Here is a 14899-nt window from a genome sequence, read left to right on the forward strand (position 1 = left end):
CCAGGGAAAGATATGGAGGAGTTGGGGGAGACACAGTGAAAGGCTGTTGCGCCTAGCATCCCTGGGCCGGAACCCAGAGTAGTGGGTGGGCCGGGGTCCCTTCTCCAGCCCCTGACTGCCACAGGACTGGTGGCAGAACTGCAGTGGCCACCGTGGGAAGTGGCCTAGAATGGACTGCAGAATCCTCCCAGAAAGGGGGGAGCACAGACTCTGAATCGAGTGGAGGCCGAGTCACGAGAGCGAGGGTCGAGTGGAGACAGGCATGAGACACTGCAGAAAGAGGCATATGCCTGGCTGAGGACTGATTCCCCAGATAACCAGCAGGAGGTGCCAAGGGGGGGGAGTCGCACTTTGCTACACCAGTCAAAGTAGACAGTCACCAATGTCCACCTACACGGGTCATCATCAGCGTGTTCTTCTAACCTCCTCTTCCTCAGAGTTTTCACTTCCTCAAAGAGAAAATGCTCTTAAATTCATGCAGCCCTTCTGTGTGAAACACTGGAACCCAACTATGTTCGGAATCAAACAGCCATCTTTCATGTGCAACAGGCAGTATGCTCAGTACTTTACTATAATACTGATGAGAATAAGTGTTCTTATTGACTGATTCTCAAATCTTAAGATGGTCAATTATGATTTTATGAATCTTTGTAACATTTCCAAAGTAAAAATAATTTTTCTTGTTCCTTTTATTAAACACACATTTATTTAATATTTATTCAGGACTGTCCTATCAAAAGAATATTAATTAGATAATGGTTTAAAGATATTAGGTCTCATTTCATTTTTTTCTCAAATATTTATGAGACATGCATATTTATGAAAACGTTCATTTTGTAATCTTTGAATCTATTTTGAGTCTGTATCTAGAGTTTAATCTTGCCAGGTTTTTACAAAATCCTATTGCTAAATCTGACCTAAATCTGTTAAATATTGACTCCAGACTTGTCAGGCAGAAATGTTATTCTGGTAATAAAACAACTCTATTAAAGATCATTGATACTATAAGTGAGATAACTTCACAACGAGTGTATCAGTGTTTACTTTAATGAAAGGGATTTCCTGGCACATTGTCAGCTAAATGTTTTATACCAAGAGCACTTTGGGAAAAAATTTAAATTAAAGTCAGTCTGTAGGTTTTTTTAAATTCCTTGTAACTAAAAGTGCATAAAGGAACTGCATTAAATAAAGCACAATAATTTGTTCTAGAAATTAGCAAGCCCATGTTTCACCCATAAACTCATTATTCTGTAATGTATGACTGGTCTCCATTTCAGTGGCTTTGATTTATAGTTTGGGTTTGTTTTATTTTTGTGGGGTTGAAGACTGCGGAGCAGCAAGAAAAATCTATTAAAACTGTCAGCCACATCAAATTTTCAGAGGTTTGTTAATTCTTAGTCTAAGCCAATGAACTGAAATTTTTTGAATATGAGAAATGCCTTTTCCAAAAAAGGGTTGTTTTTTAGTCAAGTGCATGTATACCACACAAACCAAAACATACTGGTGTTTGTTGCATGAACTCTAACAATTGACATTCAACCCTGCTCTCATTTGTTAAGATTTGTAAAAACTAAGACTCCAATATAGCCCTAGTGTAACTCCATTGATCTTGATGAATTTGGCCTTAGATCTTTCTTGATGCTATTACCATTGCCTGACTCAGATACAGAGAGAGTCCAGCTTGTTACAGTGCATAGCATAGGGAAAGAAATACATCCTTTGTAACTTAATTTAGATGGACTTACATCAAACAGGCAACACAAATGTCATTTTGAAAAATAAACACAGATGTATTCAAAGAAGGGAGCTTGGGATCTGGTTTTGTGGGCTATTATTTATTGTTGTGGTTCCCCTCTAAAACTACCTTAGCTGAAGGGTCTGTCAGTATTTCCATTACAAACTTCTATTTTTAGGGGGTCATGACTTGATGGTCCAAATTACTTCCAGGCTGCTGTTTAGCATAAAGAGGTGCAGGAGTAGCCAGCAGTAGAAACCAGTACACTCAGCTACCAGCGGACGGAAAATTTTGGATCAATCTCTAGTATGGAGAAAAGGTTGCCAAGTTGCGGTCCTAAAGAATACAGATGATAACTCTCTTTCTGCTTTTGTACTGTATTGTTCTGTGCTGTACCATCTCATGTCCTTAGACAGGCAAAATATGCAGATGTATATATACAACAGGTATTGCTCATGGGAAAGAATCATCATGTGTGCAAAGACTATTTGTGCATCTGTGTGAATACTTCTGCATTTGCTGTTACCTGTTGATGAATATTTTGCATACTCGGCTTTGACAACTAAGTCTCTCCATAGTTGTATTCGTTGGGAAGTATAGTCTTGTAGTTAAGCCATAGGGAGAGACCCAGGAGATCTGTGTTCACTTTCTAGCTCTGCCAGGGACTTCCTGGGTGACTTTGGGCTCTCTGTGCTTCAATTCCTCATCTGTAAAATGAGAATAATAATTATGGTGACCAGATGTCCCAGTTTTATAAGGACAGTCCTGATATCTGGGGCTTTGTCTTATATAGGCAGCTCTTACCCCCCTCCCCCATCCTGATTTTTCACATTTGCTGTCCGATCACCCTAATAATAAGGCTCCCTTAGTCTGTTGCCTAGTACTGTAAGATCCTCAGCGCAGGAACTGTCTCTATGCGGTGACTAGCCTAGTCCTTCATCTAACAATACTAATTGGTTGTGCCACCCCATTCATTTCAGTGGGGTGTCACAGGTATAACTGAGGGCCAACTACAATTTCACTGGCGTAAGGGAATCCTCCAGTGTTGCAGAGCCAGAATAGCTGGAACTAAGCCACTCCCTCTCACAGACCCCACCCAGGTGACGTGATGCAGCACAGCCAGGGTGCCGTTGCACTCCATGATACTCAGTTCTAACGGCAGCTCTTGGAGGCCATTTGCAGCCAGGCTTGAACTAAAGAAGCCCACACGTGTCTATGAAATATAAAGTGCTAAACCAAAAGACTGGGTCCAAAAAACTCCTGAATTTTTGGACACTTGAAAGCCAGAGTATGATCAGAATTCTTCAGCTTGGGCCCATCTCTTCTTCTGAAGTTTGATGTAACAAAGAAAAATTGGGTTTCATAATTTCCATTTAAAAGGGTTTACAGGTGGGGTCTTAAAAAAAAATCTGTTTATTTTGCTTCTCTACAAAACACATTAATATATTAAAATCAGGGTTCTTGTACCTTAATCACACTTAGAAATACGCCTCCATTACTGTTGTCTTGCAATCATACACCGGGACATGTAAATAATCAAAATCTTAATTTGTGCACTGACAGCTTGGATAGTGAAAAGCAAGGAGCAGAGCTTCCAGTGCATTAGGCCCTGGTCTACACTTACCTGGAGATTCAGCGGCAGTCAACAGGAGTTACACAAATTACACAGAGTAGCTTGCATAACTCCCATCGACTGCTGTGCTTCCCTTCTGTGCACCATCTTCACTGCACTGCACTGACAGGAACCATGTTCCCGTTGACGCAGCACTACGCTACTTGAGGGGGTGGATTTACTCAGTCGATTTCCGGATCGATTGAGCGGGTCTATACTGACCATTCAATCGATCCAGAAAGATCGATCTGGTGACAGCGACTTTGCCACCGTCAGTATAGACATATCCTAGGACAGCTTTGTGCAAAACTGCACCAAAACCAGCTTTTCCGTCTATGGTGAAGGAGAATCCGGGGGGGAGGAGGGATGACATACTGGATTCGAGGCCAGCCCAGTCCCCCTCCCTCACTCTCCCCTCCTGCCAAGGGAAAGCACAGTAGTGCCAACCTCAAGCATTCAAAAACTATGAGGTAGGTGCCCCTAAAATCATGCAATTGGCTTAAAAACCATAAGATTTTTTAAAAATAATAATGTGGAGGTTTCGTATTTGCCTTCTGGTTTCTGAGCCTTTAGGGTGCACTCAGATCACATTTTCAAGTTTGTCTCCACAGCTATGAAGTCCAGAAACTTTTGTTTTCAAATGAAAGCCGAGATTCTCCCATACATGACTCCAGGAGCTGGGGCTTTAAGAAAATAAAATATTGTGAGACTCACACTAAAAACACAAGAGTTGGCAACATTAAGTGTGGCAGGGGCAAATAGGTTGTGATTGGCAATAACCACATGCTCAGACACCCTTTGGAACCCATAGGCAGCCTGGGCAGTCTGAGCAGGCTTCAGACGGGACTGGCAAGGAAAGATTCAAGGGTTGGTTGAGGGATGGCTTAAACTACGCTCTCCCTTGGTAACTTCTCCCCGTCAGATGAGCTGTGTGTGCCTTCGTCACAGCTGGGTTGTGGGCCATGTACTTGGAATGATAGGGTAACTGCAGGGACATGTGTCTAATGATGATTTTGATGGGCCTATCCTCTGTGACTCCCAGGACCACCCTGGCAATTTACATGGAATACAAGGGCTATATGCTAGCCTGATTCTTCTTCCACTGAAGTTACTGTCCAAACAACTATCGACTGTAAAGAGAGACTCCTAATTGACATGTACATCTACATAATTTTCGGAATTCAAAATAAAAGCACAAGACCATAATATAGGCTTGTTCAGTAGCTTCCTTTGGTAAAGAATACAGATGGCTTATTGTTTCAGTTCTCCAGCAATAAGAAACTGCTGTTGAAGAGCCTTGTCCCCACCCAGCAGCTATAGGGAGAAAGTGGTAACAGATTGCATTGTGAGTACAATCCTGATAGGTGCTCAACATCCTCAGCTCCCCCTGAGGCCAGACCCATTGGGACTGAGGGAGCTCATCAGATCCTACCCAGTATGACTGACTGAGCTAGATTTGGCCCGTGGTTACGTTGTGATTTTTGAAGAGTGAAAGGGATATGTCAGTAAGGATGCAGCCACTGGAACAGCCTTGAGTAGCTAACAATGAACCCGACACTAAAGGAAGGAGTCTGAATTTGCCATTAAGGATCATCAGGCAGTTTTGGAGGGTGAGGTGGAAAATACTTGTGTGTTGGTGATGCTTCAGCAGGCAGAAACCCTCTGCAGCTTGGTAAAACACTGTAAAAGCATCATCACATTTGGCCTCTCTGTGCAGAGTGAAGTTTGCCAGAGCCCTTTCTTGGGGTTATGTCTGAGCCGTTCAGAGTTTTCAGCAAAACTCCTAGATCCCTTAAGATTTACATGAGAAGTCCTCGTGCTGACTTGAAGAGAAGATAGGTGTAAGCATTGAAATGACTTCTTTCTTTTTCCTTACCCTATTTAAGGCTTTCTGAGGTACTTGAGGCTGTAGCTAGTAGTATTACTGTGCAGTGTCCATCTCGCACTACCTTACAGTATCAGGTCATACGTTAGGTTCAGGAGATACTATCTCTCCCAGCAAAGTCTTGGGAATAGGTTCAAAGCTGGGTTTTAAAATCCATCCCCACCTTCCTTTGATTGGGCTAATAGAAAAGTGTAATTAAAAAAGAACCTAAGGTGAGTGAGGTAAACTCATTCACAATCAGCCCTTTCTCCATCATGAAGTCATATCCACACCGGCGAGGCCTCCAGATGACGGGATCATATTTTCCCTTTGGTATGTACAGAAAAAAAAACCACCCCATCAACGTACAGACTCTCCCTGTGTGAGATTAATGAGTTTGCCTATGCTGATTTCAGTCTGCCCAGGTATTAATCACATGGCAAAGGAAACAGAAGCCCAAATAAGACTCTGTATAGTTTTAGTTTAATGTACTCTTTTAACTTAATCCCCTCACCCTACCCTCAAACCAACAACAGCAAGAGAGCTTTTCTGGTTAGCTGGGGTGTCTGTGACAGGCTGCTCTGCAGAAAGCGAAACATTAGAGCACTTTGTTATGACAAGAAAGAAACATGTCTGTCTGTGCAACTCTTTCTGACTATGTATGTGTGATTTCATGCCTTTGTTGTGGTGTGGTGGCTGGGATAGAATTACACAAGGAAAAGTTAACAGAGTGAAAAAGACTCCAGGATTGTTTGGTTTATAGCTTACTTAGGGTCCTGAAGCCTGAATGAGCGGAGGGCCCAGAAGAGGGTGCCACAGCTCTGGGTCTGACTCATACACCATCATGGTTACTATAAAGCAACATCCCCTATAAGGCAAATGTTTGATTGATTCAACGGTGCTCTCCCTCTCTCTTTCTCCGACCTCGAAACGGCACACTCCGGAGGGAAGCTGAAGTCTAGTAACTGAGTGTTAATTATGTCTGAGTGGATTCTAGAGAAAAAGAAAACCATATACTGTATCAGCAGAGAAATGGTTTCGCTGTGAGGAAACTAATGATGCTTTTATCAGGAACAATATAAAGATTGCTTTTTTACTAGTGTGTGTCCCATAGGGTTTGGGCTATGAGATATTTCTGTATCTGGCTTTAGGTTCCTCTGAGCTTTTACATAATCAAATCAATATAGCTATGATTCACCCTCTGGCAACAACTGCTTCTTGCCAGTTGCTGCTGCTGCTTTAGTGACTAAAGAGAAAATAAATAAATAAGTAGAAAGAAACTTATTACAAATCTGTAAACATTGATTTGTTCAGTCTTAGATTTTACTTTCTTTAATTGCCAGGGAAAAAGAAGAAGAATATGAGAGTTTGTGGTCAGTGGGGCAGGCTGCTTGGTTGACGGTCTAAAAAATTAAATAAGGGGGTCAAGAGGGCCGAGGCTGAGACAGCCAGGGCAGGTTCAGAGTGGAGGGATGGGTAGATTTGAATTTTCACTCGTAACGCTGTGTTGTGTGCATCTGTAATTTTCCTTGTATGTTATTTAGTGGGAAATTCCAAACCTGGGATCCCTGCAAAACTACCTTTAGTTTCCAGACACACAAACACACACACACAAAGATGCCTTGCCTAGATGGGTTTCTTTATATTTCTCCATCTGCCCATTCCCTCTTCCCTCACTGTCCCAGCCAGTTCCCTACATTGCAGAGATAATCTCTCTTTTTGTGTCATATTGTATTATTGAAATTTTTTTCCCCATTACAGTTTCCAGTGTAAGTACAAAAATTTGCTTCATACTAGAAATCCTTTATAAATGACATCTTTTGTGTTTTTCCCTGAGGTGACACCTCCGTCATGCTCAGAGAGAGAGGGAGCATGCAAAATGATCACTATCTTTAATTTGAAAGAAAAACCCAGTTTTTAAACAGATCCCTGTGTATTTTTCAAGGCTTCCGCTGTCACCCAGTGCTTCCTAGGAGGAACTCCAAACTAGGTGTTATTGTTAGGGCAAGGAAATGCTCCTGGATTCTATTCTCAACTACAACACTAATTTGCTGTACGACCCTGGGTTTCAGTATGCCAATTAACCACCCCGGGCTTCAGTTTACCATGATGTAAGGTGGAGTTCATAATATTTATCTGTCTCGTGAGTGTTGTGAGGTTGAATTAATGTTTGTAAAGTGCTTTGGGATCCTTGAATGGAAAGTGCTAGGAAAGAGCTAAGTATTATTATCCCCAAGGTTTTGCCCATGGCCTTTCAGTAAAAGAAAGAAAAAGTATAACTGCTTGACTTGCTTTTCTATCTTGCTTTTTAATATTCCTCTTGCTTTTCCACATTTATTTTTAAACAAATGAAAGAGCCTTTTCTGTAATAAAACACAGGGGAGGAGTCTGATGTCACAGCACTGTCATATGCCTTTCATACACAAATCAGGGCAGAAAGAATGAATGTGACAGATGTCTCATAACATCACAGGCCAAACTCACCCCTGATGTAAGCTCTGTTGCTTTCCACAGAGTTAACAGCAAAATTTAATTTGGCCCCACATATCCCTAGAGACCGGTGTTTCTTTGGTAGAAAGGAAATCAGATATAAGTGCAATGATACAGCAGGAGAGCTCTGTAATCCATAAACACCAGAGTTGGCCAAATAATGTCCAGAATGATTTACAAATCATTAATTGAACATGAATGGAAAATAGTTAGTGAATACATTATTCCATATATAGTCTCTGACCAGCTTATGGAGATAGTCAAACAGCATGGGAAATTATTCATTCAGTAATTTAAGTGATAAAAAGCTGTTCAATGATTATTATTGTTCACCCAACTCTGATAAACATCTTGTGCTATAGGTAAGGCCATTCCCACATAGTCAGTCTGTAGTTTTCCTTATAGATTACTGTTCTAGATGCTGTCAGAGTAGCAGTGTACGCTACTGAAAGATTTATGCCCTGCCTTAGTTTCCAGGATCTGATGATCGAAGTTCATGGACAAGGCACTTCCCTTCCCTCTTAAAAGCACAAGGAAGATTTTTTTGTGTGCAGTAGTGCTGTGGCCCCAGAAACCCTTGGAGTTGGGTTTACTGCAAAAATAAAATAAACTCCTAATTTTTACAGTTGTCTTTAATTCCCCAAACCCTGTAATGTTAGCAATTAAACCGCAATAATGTCTGCTGATACTATAGCACAATGGGTCCAGATGAACCTTTACCAATAAAACACTTCGTTATCAGGGGTTCTCTCCTGACCTCCATCCACCCAAAGCAAAGGGATCGCATGAATGGTAGTTTTTGTCAATTGAATCTAGCTTTCTCTGTTTTATCTGATAGTATTTTACCTTTGTTTCCCAGATATTTTTTCCAATTCAGGGAAATCTGTAATCTGTATGCTTCAGAAGATTCCATGGCATATGAAAGCTACATGCAGCACAAACAGTTCACTCAAATGAACACAGAATTGGGGTTTCATCTTGTGAAGGGACACTCTGGGGCAGATCCTTAGCTGATCTGGTGACAATTTACACCAGATGATGATCTGCCCCTGGATGTATGAGGCTGTGCCTTCCTCCAACACTCACTCACTCTCATACACACAGTCAGAAAATACACTTAAAAAATCTAATAATACTTACTTGAGGCTTTTAAACTCCTTGGGGGTAGATAGATACAAGGCAGTAAACCAGTAGAGGGAAAGAAAAATAGTTTAAAAAAACTAATAAAAAAATCCCACAGGAAGGAAATCAACACCCCCGCCCCCAACTTCCCACCTCTGAAGGAAAAAAATTAAAACGGGGGCTAAATTGCTAGACTTGCCATCACCGCTTGCCTGGAAATGAGTCTATAAGTTGAAGGCATATGGTGCTTATGTTGGAATTGTTTTCTAAATGGATTTCTTGGTGAGAACATTTTTTTACCTCTCTCAAACATCCCATGCCAAACGCAGTAAAAATGCTGCAAATGTTGAACTCAAATCAGGGGCCTATGTCCACAAAGGACCTCCACTGTTGGGGGGTTATTTGACTGGGGATGGAGACGGGATGAAGAAGACCTACCAATATTGGCCTAAGATGTTTTTATGGAGGATATTCAGCAAGGTCCTGCCTTTAGCTAGTTACACCAATGTGAAACACTGGAAGAGTTAAAGCAATTAAGGGACACATGCTGTAAGTAGGAAAGCTGGATACAAATAAAATTGGCTAAATATTAATATTTAATAAGCAATTAAAATAATATGTTTTGGATTAGTTTGTAGGAAAAGTGAGAGCCCACTCAGGAATCTGGGATAAAGGTAAAGACCATATCAGCATCCAATAGGAGGCCAGTAATCAAAACTATTTGTGAATAGTCTCATGTAAAAATAGCTATTCTTCCAAGTTGCCAGAAATTCAGTACTGGAGAAGCTGCACCATTTATTCCAGCAAACATGGTAGTCTGAAGCCAAAAATATACATTTTTGAGAATTTGTCCTAAATGTTGCCATTTTTGCAACAAAATTAGCATTTTTTGGTAAAACGCTATTCTCCCCAACTGAAAACTACAGTTGTGTTCCCTCAGCCTCATCTGACCTGGGATCTCATCTGATCCCACAGGAACAAACACGGATGTGCCTGATCATTACTTGAATGAGGAACTGCCAATGAAAACCCAAGGTTCTGTAGGAAGTGGTACTGATGATTCAGAAAGTAGAACCTGTTACACTGAACCAATGCTTTCATCTGGCTTCAGGGGAGAATTCTGCTGTTGGATGGGGCCATCTTGGGATCTAACATAAAGCCAAGGTGCTCGCCTCTTGTGGTCATCAAATATTTTATGGTGCTTTTTCTGCAAATAAGAATGTTAACTCTGGTGTCCGAACCAAATTTCCCTTTTCATTCTACCTGCTTAGTTTCCCCCTGCAGTATCAATGTGAGAGACAAATTACTTCCTGTCCTACCTTGTACTGTTGAACTGTACTGTCAAAGAGTGATTGTATTTCTGTAGTGCCTGATATAAAGTGACTTCTGTATATAAAGAGCCTGACTGCCAGCTCTGCTTTTGTACAATGAAAGGAACCCAGAACTTGCAGCTCTGAGATCAGCTGTCATCGCTCTGCAGCATAATCTGCCCTTTTCCCCAATTCTGCAGAAATCCTTCTATGGGTGCATCATAGGCTCCTGTTGAGGAACCTATCTGGGTGCATTGACAGACTCTTTACAACACTGTCTGCTCTCATACCGTTAGAGTTCATCTTGCTTGAGATAATGGTGATCTGGTTAAGATTTCTTATCCAGGATTTCCCTCCCCATCACTACTCGTCAAGGGCTGGTTGGTGGGCTGCCCATAAAGAGCAGCACCCAGCAGAGACTGCATAGAAGGATAGCTATTCAGGGAGCTATGGTGCAATCAAGGCCAAAAAGATGCACTGCAGAGACCCTCATGTAGATCTCAAGACATCTGTAGGTTTGAGAGTTAATACCTGCTGCCCACTCCATGGGGAGCAAAGCCCAGCACTCAACAGAACGAAAACCAAATGTTTAGAGTTTTCTGTCTCCAAAGTGGATTTTTTCACTGGGTGGCAGAATTGGACCCTTAGGGCAGGATCTTGCAAGTAGATCCGCATAGGGAGATCCTTCTATGTGTGGAGCCCCATTGAAGTCACTGGGCCCAAGGTCCTGACTGCAAGAATTAGTGGCAGAGTTTGCAAAGTGCTTTGTGGTCCCTGAGGATGACAGGCATTACATAAATGTAAGTTGTTATTGTTATTTTAATTAGAAAACTACTGCACTTTTTCTTTTGGCAACAAAATGCAAGGGCAGAATAAACCCTTTTATCTGTTTGTTTTACAAACTAGAAAAAGTTTGTTTTTTCCCTACCAGGTGAGAAGAAATTTGTCTTTTGCTCTGAGTTACAGGGGAAAGAGAGCACTGAATGGCTAATGTATTCTTACCACAAATATTAGGAGGACTATAGCTCCTAAGGGAGCTGACCTAATTGTCTGATGAAACTGAAATCATTTCAAGCAGTCAGGTAAGGGGACATGATGGCTGCTGCTTCTCTAGAAAAAGACCCTGGAAATTGTTATCAGGTGGAATTGGAGAATGCTGGAAGGAAGATCTGGGCATGGCTACTAGGAGCAATGTGGGGCCATAAAGATATCCTGTAAATAATACTATCTTGTTTCACATGTAGTGTTGTTACCAGCTGCAACATGGCATGGTGTCACGAGCACATCTGTGTTGCAATCCTAGCTCTGACACTGACTTGCTGTGTAGTGCTGGGCAACTCACTTAGCCTCTCAGGTGCCAATTCATGGTTGCCCTGCAGCCTGGTGGAAAGGGGTTGCAAGGCAATTGCATAGGCTCTACAGGGAATAAATTTAGTGCAGGAAGCACTCCCCACCAGACACATAGCTGGCTCTGGGCCCCACCTCCGGAGCTCCTCGTACAGGAATCATGTTAGGGGTGGGTAGAGGGCATCCTATGAAAAGGAAGGGTGTGGCCAGGGCAGTCCTATGGACCTGCTGCAAGGCCCACAGGGGCAGAGGGTTTATTGTAAATAGGGTGCAAATTCAGCCCTCAAAGCTGTCCTACCCAATACTGGTGGCCAAACCCAGACTCTGCACCAGCACTGAGGTGAATTTGGCCCTTTGACTTAGTTATGTCAGCTGTGAAATAGGCATAGTTATGCTCTGCTTCCCTATTTCATCAAAGTGCTGTGGGATCTGCTAGCTGAAGGGTGTAAAGTGCAGAGGAGGTACAGACACGGAGTAAGTGCTCTATATAATTTTGTCAGGTACTAGTCTCTGTCAAAACGCCTAACCTTCCCTTTATAGTACCCCAGTACTGCCCTGCAAAAGTCCTGCTCCAGCTCCCATTAAAGTTAAAACAAGATATATGCTTTTGACTTCAGTGAGACCAGGATCGGGCCCAAAGAGAGTTACTGAGCCAACTTCATGCCTATTACAAGTCACCCCTGGATTAGAGGAGTACCAGATGGGTGGTTTGGAGAAAGTATGTACCCTGCAGTTAGTCTTTTCTGTTGCCTGTTCCTGACCTTTTCAAAAGTATGTTAAAATGACTACAATCCAAGAAGGCATATTGCATATAAAATGAATGACAGCTCCTAGCGCCACCAAGAAAATCAAACCCTTTGTTTATTTAAGTTTTTAGAAAAATACATCTGGGAGGAGAAGTCACTGGGTTATAAATGAGCTCCCTGACCACCACCAAAAAATAATAATTATAATAAAAATAATGGTACCATATTCCCTGATAAACCAGTGCCAGAAAAGCTCTTGGGATCAAGTTTTTGTCAGTCCCCAGCTTTTACCAATTTAAATTCTTGGCAGCATATTAAAAAAAATGTATAAGGTATTTGAGACTGCAATCCCTCAGGTACTAAATCTAGTGTTTCCTGGCAATAGATGAATGTTGCTGGAGTTAAAATCTAGCACCAGAGCACCAGATCTCCATAGCTGTTCACATTTATACTTAACAGACAAATATGTCATTCTTTCAATATTCCTTTACACGGCCAATTTTTTCTCTCATATTTTTTTCTGATAAAAATGAAGGTTAGAAAGTTCTGAAAAGTGACTGACATCGTCCTCTTTTGTTTGCTTTCAAGTTGCCAGGATGCCCCTATTCTACTTGAAAACTCCTGCTGAACAGTGCAGTTTCATTACAGAAGACCAGGTTAGTAGCAAAGAAGGAGATAAGTGTACAGAGTCCTCCAGATGTAAAACTGTCCTATCACTGAGTCTAGTTCAGCAATGTACACCAGTAGTTCCCTTGCAGACCCTTGGCTCTTAACAGAAGCTTATTCCATTGGCATGAGAACTGAGCCTGATTCAGAACCCCAGATCTGAGTTCTCTCGAGCTTCGCAAGGAGTTCAAAATTTGAACCCAAATCTGGATCTAACTTTGGCAGCTGGACCTGATCTATACAATAGACTGAAACAAAACTAATAACCCAAATACGCTTTCACCTTAGCCCCACTCTCTTCCCGAACTTTGGGGTTTTCCAAACTTGGATCCAGATCAAATGTTGTAGCTTAAGGCCATTTCTAATAGGCACATAGGGTAATATACTGCACCTGCAGGTCCAGGTGCCTCTTGCTTATGTCAAGTAAAGCCCTTTCTTTTAAAATGGATTTGTTAAACCATAACAGGTCAATAGATTGCATTCCACTGAATGTGATAAGTGCATAGCTTGTTTGTGAAGAGGAGAGATAATGCTCCAGATTCTGTCCTGCACTGAGATCCATTCAGTGAAGGAGGGGGTGGAAAACTATTAGGGAGCCAGTTACAGCTTCATCATTCATTGGGCTAGTCTTTATTGGCTCCCACCCTGGGACCGTGTGCCAGGTGGGCAATGCATTCCAGCTACCCCTCCTTTCTGCTCTTCTCTGTCTCCGTGCTGCCCTACATCAGGACTGCACATGGGACTGCTGCCAGTTCTAAGGTTAATGAGGACTCCCCCATGCCAAGGGCCTCTCCAGATGGAGAGAGACAGAGTCTTTCCACTTCCTTTCTATCACAAGGTCAGTACAGAGAGAGGCGTCAGTCCAGAGAACCTAGGCCAGTGGCTTTATTACTACATATGTGGCTTGAACCCTGCAAGGGAATGGGAGTATTATCATTGACTTTAATGAGCTCTTGATCAGATCCATGACTTTGCCACAATCTTATCACTTAGCCCAGTGTAACAAACATCCTCCATAGATGTGTTTTAATATTGGTGCACAGGTTTTAATATTGGTGCGCACTGTTCTGTGTTACTACTGCTTACATAAACTACACAATTAATTAATCATTTGTTCCTGTAAATTCCTGTATTTTTAAAGGTTCAGGGTCAAAAGTTTTCCGGGTGTAACTTAGCGACTTCAATCAGCTGACACCAGTGATGAATTTGGCTCTCAATATGCAATGACTGCTTCAGCCATAAAAAAAAAAAAAGCATCAACATCATGTGGATATAATCTCCCCTGGCTTTGAGGGCAGTAGCTGATGTCACATATTCATGCAGGACATTAACATCTCCCGGTAATAATAATGAAGTCAACTCACTCAGCTTCAGTGTGCTAACAATAATTAAACAACTAAATAAATGAGAAGAGGCATCAACTACCATGTATAAAATCATTCATACATTATGGCTACATTGCTACTGCAGGCACAAATTCTGCTCTGATGTCCACCCCATTCCAGTCAGCAGTTATCCAAGACAAGTCTAGGCAGAAAGGGACTCATATTGTAGTTTATGTCCCTTCAGCAGAAAATATTATCCAGACTACCATGCTGCTTGAAATTCCCAGCACTAAATATCTTGGTCTGCTGGGGAAGGGTGGGGAAATAAAAGCTCAAGGGTTATTCCCTTTCTCTCAGAGATATCTCAGGCCAAAATTTGCCTTGAAATCACACAGCCCCTGCCTCCCTTATTGACTTCAATGGAAACAGCACCTGGGCATCCGAATGCACAATTTGGCTCTTTGCATCTGGTTCCCCCCCCCGCCGCTCTTTTTCTTGTTTTCTGCTAGAGACCTGGTTTTGCAATGTCAAATAGGAGAGAGGATGCATGTGTGAAATTGGTTAGGAGGGGGCAGGTATGTGTATTCTATATGATATTCAACTCCTTATCGATAAAAACCCATTTGGTAGATTGAACATGAACCTAATAATCAGATTCTGCTTAAGCTTGTGCTTCCCCGGT

This window comes from Emydura macquarii, unplaced genomic scaffold, assembly GCF_026122565.2.
Source record: "Emydura macquarii macquarii isolate MOO-44397 ecotype Brisbane River unplaced genomic scaffold, CSIRO-AGI_Emac_v2 contig_1451, whole genome shotgun sequence".
Taxonomy (NCBI): Eukaryota; Metazoa; Chordata; order Testudines; family Chelidae; genus Emydura; species Emydura macquarii.